This window comes from Sceloporus occidentalis, unplaced genomic scaffold, assembly GCF_023333645.1.
Source record: "Sceloporus occidentalis isolate IW3139 unplaced genomic scaffold, rSceOcc1.0.p SCAF_4, whole genome shotgun sequence".
Classification (NCBI taxonomy): Eukaryota; Metazoa; Chordata; class Lepidosauria; order Squamata; family Phrynosomatidae; genus Sceloporus; species Sceloporus occidentalis.
Window position 1 is genome coordinate 142,968,137 of NW_028316984.1, and position 6,000 is coordinate 142,974,136.

General features: G+C 40.0%; 1 protein-coding gene across 1 annotated transcript in view; it reads left to right on the forward strand.

Moving 5' to 3' along the window:
• Positions 1 to 4,571, forward strand: part of UBR1 (ubiquitin protein ligase E3 component n-recognin 1) — a 130,869-nt gene extending 126,298 nt beyond the window's left edge. The window contains exon 49 of the transcript XR_016280967.1: positions 4,555 to 4,571. The gene's annotated coding sequence lies outside the window, so the exon portion shown is untranslated. The remainder of the gene's footprint in view (positions 1 to 4,554) is intronic.
• Positions 4,572 to 6,000: the final 1,429 nt, after the last annotated feature.

A 6,000-nucleotide genomic window follows, 5' to 3' on the forward strand; every position in this document is an offset into this window, starting at 1 on the left:
GGGTACATTTTACCAGTGGCCTTACATCTGTATTAATTGCCCTCTGCATAAAAAGTGGGGGGATGGGGGGGCTTGAATTAATTTATAGCTACAGCTTTTTATCCTTGTTGTTGATGTTGTTGTGTGCCTTCAAGTTGTTTCTGATTTATGGCAACCGTAAGGTGACCCTATCTTGAGGTTTTCTTGGCATATTTCTTCAGAGGGGATTTGCCATTGCCTTCCCCTGAGGCTGAGAGAGTGTGACTTGCCCAAGGTTTACATGGTAGGTTTACATGGCCAAGCTGGGATTCGAACTTTGGTCTCCAGAGCTGTAGTCCAGCACTCAAACCATTACACCTCAGTATTCTAATAAGCAAAGAAATGAAAAACTAGTTCACCTCTTCCACTGACCAGATCTCCCCAGAGCTATCCTATGTAGATTCTCCAAAATAGCATGTTATTTTGATATAATTGAATTCCAATTTATGTTACAATTAGAGCCCAGTTCTGGTGGTCATATTCCAACTGAGATGGGTTCAGACCTTTTTTCTCTAAGTACAGAGTCCTTGCTTTCCTCTCCTAACTGTATGTCTGAATGCAATGTAATTGTTTCCAGTTAACCTAGTTTTTTGTTCCATCTGAAACAACAGACTGTGGTTATCAGATTTGGAAATTTATATGATGCCCTGAATTCCTTGAAGGCAAGGATACTAATTTTAATAGTAATCTAGGATGCACATCCTCAGCCATTCAGCTTTGTTATTTTTGTATGCGTGTGTTACTACTCCCTGTAACAGCAAGATCAAGGGGAGAATGCCAATAAGAATTAAAGATAGTGCCACGTTGCAGAAATAAATCAGTTTGGCATTTTAACAGCCATGACTGAATGCTGTGGAATTCTGGGATATGCTGTTTTTTGAGATATTTAGCCTTCCCTGTCAGAGTGCTCTGATGACCCACCAAACTACCAATCCCCAAATTCCATAGCGTCAAGCCATGGAAGTTACAGTGCCTGCAGTGTGGCAGAAACCTAAGATAAATGGAGCTTCTGAGAAACAGTAGGGAAATATCAACATTATTGAACAAACCCCAAAGTTTTCATAAGATAATTTCTGTTCTTAAATTGGTGTGAGGCCTGTGTACGTTCAATAGATATAATATTTTTAATGCTGGATTGGGGAGGAAAAAGGAAAACATGAAGGTGGGGGGAGAGTAGACTAACCCAGTGGTACTCAAATGTTTTACCCTTGATAGTACTCTTTATATCTACCTGTGGACATTGTGCCGCACCTCAATGTAGCATATAAATAAAAATATTTTGCTTATTTAGTGTGCATATTTTCATTCACACATTCATGTATATCCATATTTTAACATTTTAAAGAGAAATAACATCATTCAAATTAGAAAGGTTTTATTTAAATAAGTACAATATTTAACTCAACCCATGTGTAAATTTTACACGTAAAGAAGTTTGGGAATAGAAGGAGCAGGAGGAATCAAGGCCTCCATGTCTCATGTCCCCCTTGAGCAACTCTTGCACCCGTCTGGGGGTCCTGCTCCACCACTTGAGAACCAATGAAATAACCCATAAAAAGACATGTCTGACTATCCTGAATAATCCATTCCTGTCAGAAAACTTTGATGGACAACACTTTTTCACTGCAGTAACTGGATGCAGACCTCACCATACCATTATAAACACACATGACCTGGTCTGATTTTGGAAGCTAAGCAGGGTCATGACTAGATGGTACTTAGATGGGATAATACCAGGTAATGCCAAAAATTTAGGAGAGAACCTTGCCAGAAAACATGGAGAACCTCTACTACTCAGAGTTGACTAGGGTCTAGATTAGTGATTCCCAAACTTTGGTTCTCCAGGTGTTTTGGACTTCAGCTCCCAGAAGTCCTGACTGTTGGCCAAACTGGCTGGGGCTTCTGGGAGCTGAAGTCCAAAACACTTGGAGGATCAAAGTTTGGAAACCACCTACACTTGATCTTAGCCAAAAGGCCAAGAAGCGATGAACCAGTCAGATGCAGTACAGGACAGCTTCCTATGTTCTTGTTCTATAGTATATAGCTATATTTTATTATCTGGGGAATGTGAGACTACTCTAATTAAGGAAGAAAATAAATCAGGCAAGCCTTGACCTATTATCTAGGTGTCAAATTGCCAGTTTAAAACTATAACATTGTCAATGAAAATACAATGTAAAAGCAGATATGATAATAACAGAGTAGAAAAATGGAAGACAAGGCAGGGATTAAACATTCATAATATGTTTCCTTTCAGAAATATGTGTTAATTTGTCCCAGTCCATTTGTACACTGGCAGAAAGGTATCTGTCAACCTGCTCCTTCATCTGGTGTTATTTCAGTCCTTGTTTGCAGGGCAAGACCAAAAACAGTAGATGGCGGCATAGGCATGTACACCTAACTCTATGTTAAACTTTGCTGATCCCTTTGACCTCTGCTGGTAGCCTTGCTATTCCTTATCTTCTCCAGCCTTGTCTGCACAGCCCCAAAGGCCAGTCTGTTTTCCCCCCATCCCGGCATTTCAGTGTTGGCCTGTTTGGAAAATATATATCCCAGGCCCCAGTTCTGTTGCAAGCAGTCCAGACAACGTCTGACACGTTCCACACCAGAACCAGAGTAAAACAGCCTTAAACTGCCTTTTTTAAAAAAAAGGACCTCTTACTCCAGATCTTCTTCTGGAGTAAAATCTTCTTGAGAAGATCTGGAGTTCTCCATTCCCGTGCCATACTGGTTGCTGTACAGCTTCCCACTGAGGTGCCCAGTATGTCTGTGGCCACCAAAGGTCACTCATTCTAAAGTCAGAATGAAGTGCACAGCCATCACTGGGTACCTTGTTCCAACCTCGGTCAGCGACTGGCAACAGTAGCTGATGCGCCAAGTGGTTTAGTGGGATGGCCATGCATACAGCTGCTGCAGCACAACAATGGAGAGATAGGTGATGGGGAGGGTCAAGGCAGCTGTCTCTGGAGTATCCTGGTCAGTGCAGACATAACCTCTGTTTCTCTTATCTCATCTCTGGCTTAAACATGTCTATGCCATCTCTCTAACTACCTCCCATGATTCTTTTTCCTTCATCTTTTTTGCCATCTGCCTTTTAAAAAAAAATCTGCTTTGCCTTCTGTCTGGTTCTTTTCAGAGCTTTCTGTTTCTCAACAGCATACTGCTCTAGGGACTTCTGACTCATACTAATTCAGGAATGGGGAACAAATAACCTACTACATGTTGTTGCAGGCTACTACTATTATTCCACACACCAAGTAGGATGGCTAGGTGACTGATAAGAGCTGTAGTCAAACAACATCTGAAGGAGCCTCTGCTTCTTTCTCCATTCCTGGATCAATCAAGTTACAAATATGTTTTCATGGAAGCTATCTAACTGTGCAGAGATTGCAAGTCACTGTTGATGCTGGAGAGTTTTCTGTATAGAAAGGTTGTTGGCGTTCCTCTGGGCCTATGCCCCAGTCGCATTCTGGGATGACAAAAACATTTTTAAATCTCAAAACAACCTATCCTAGATGTATATTGCATTTAATACATTATTCTCTATGTTTTATTAATGAAGAATACTGTCTAATTCCTTTATGTCTAATACCTATCAGATATTTGCTTTCAAACTGCATTTTATTGGGGAAAATGGCTCACATCCTGTTTTTATTTCAATATCTATAGCTGTATCTATCCACCTGTCATCTAACGATATATACCATGATGTTGTAGTTTACATGAAGTATAAATTATCTTAAATTTATTATTTCCTTGAAATCCAGCATTCAATATTTTATCCTGGAGTAGGCTTTATTATTTTAGTTTGATCTGCTTAATGTATTTTAGTCACATTTTAAGACAAAGCTTACCAAATAGCTTCCAATATAAAGCAGTAAGATTAAGTACAAAATGTTCAAAACACTTTACATTTATGCTATTAAAAAATCCACACACACCAGTTGCAACTGAGATTCACTTTCAGTAGAGTAGGAAGTACCATAAAACCTTTTAATTTGGTAAGAGGTAGAATAATTCCACCAGAATTGCTGAAATGCTAATTACTTTGCCCCCTTTTTTCCTGCCCCATACCTCTTTCCTTTTGTGTCATGCCATTTTAAATAGTGACCTTGTGGACAGGGGCAGTCTTTTACTGATGATGTGTAAGCTGCTCTATAACCCTTTAAAAATAGGAAATAAAATAATATTATTTCATCAGATCATCAACCAGGAATACAAAAAAAGAAAAGGAAAAGGACACCATATTTCATTTAAGAACTGGGAGTAAGCCATCATTTACAAAACTGGTATCATTTACAAAACTTTGATAGTTCAGGTTAAAAAAATCTCCATAAATTGCTGTATTCAGTTAGGCTATAAATGGTGCTGTTATTATCAGAGTGTACAATAAAGCGAGACCATACTTCACACAAATCCTTGTGACTCTAAATGTTCCTTATTTTGCAAATTTGCATAGTCTGCCTTTCCATTAATGATAATGACCCAAATTTGCCCTTCCACTGAGATAACAATAATTCCTTATCTTTCTTCCAGAGTTGGACAATCTCCAGCGTATCTGCTAAATAGAAAAGAACAACCAATTTCTTATGTAAGAGAGATTCATCACTTCTAGAAAACAGGGGCAGAAGACTCAGAGAAGGCTTAATGTTTTGATTGGTAATACAACTAATTTCTACAATAATATTAGTCTAGAACTGAATGATCTATGAGCATGATCATAACACATGGACGTGGATTAATAAATCTGTGTGGCATTTCCAGCACATGGCACTAACATTTCCACTGATGTGATTCAGTTTAATTGCCCCTGATTGTCCTCTGGAGGCATGAGAGGCATTTTCATGGCTTGGGGATGTAACTTCTGTAATTAGGCCCAGACTCTTTCCCAGAGTAATTTGGGACTAAATACTATATCATAGAGCAGGGGTGGGAAAAATGTGGCCTCCAGTGATGTGGCCCCTTGTGGTGTTTTTGTGGCCACCAGGACTAATTTTTAAAATGGCCCCAAATGTCATCAAACACCCTTTAAGGGGCATGAGAGCATTTTAATCACAATTTTTGGCCTTTGGGCCATTTTAGGCCTATAAGAGGTCTTTTAAGTACAGGAAGTAAATAGAAAAAGGTTTCCTGTCACTAAAAAGTCTCTGCTGGACCTAAAAACATGGTAAAAATACTCCCATCCCGGCCTAGAGGGTGTTTGGGGGACAAAAACTTTACATTTTTTGTGAGGGAGTGGTGCAGCCAAGCCATTTAATTGTAATTGTAACTAACAATTGTATTATCATATACCGAAAGTAACAAACAGTATTTTGCAAAATTGTCTTAACTGACTAACAGTACAGTTGCTTCTTGCAACTCGCGGGGGATCCCTTCCGGAACCCCCCCCCCCGGCCAAGTTCCAAAAATCGCACATTATTCAAGCCCCATAGGCTTGAATGGGGTGCGGCATGAGAGATGCGCACCACGGGCACACACCCCATTAAAGTTAATGGCTGTCGCCCATCCGCAGATTTTCAAGTCTGCGGATTTCAAGTCCACTGACTTGGGAGGGGCAACTGTACTTACTACACGGTACTTGACTAAATTGTTAACATGAAAAGAATTGTCCCTACACACAGTAGGCCACCAGAGACTTTGTTGCATTCTACAACCACACACCACAATCAATAAAAAGTTATTGTTTTGCCCCTGAATGCCCTCTAGAGTGTCTATGGGTCATTTCTGCCATATTTTTAGCCCCTGGAGAGGGTTTTTTTTTTAACAATAGGAAGTGACCAAAAGTCACTTTCTGTTCACCTCCTTTAAAAAAAGGCCCTTCCTGAACCTAAAATGATCCCCAAGCCGTGAAAATGCCTCTCATGCCTCCAGAGGACAATCAGGGGCATTTTTGTAACCTTGAGAGGTCACAGGATCCACAAAAAAGGCCCATGAGCTGCATATAACCCACAGGCTGCATGTTGCCCAGTCCTGTCTTAGAGT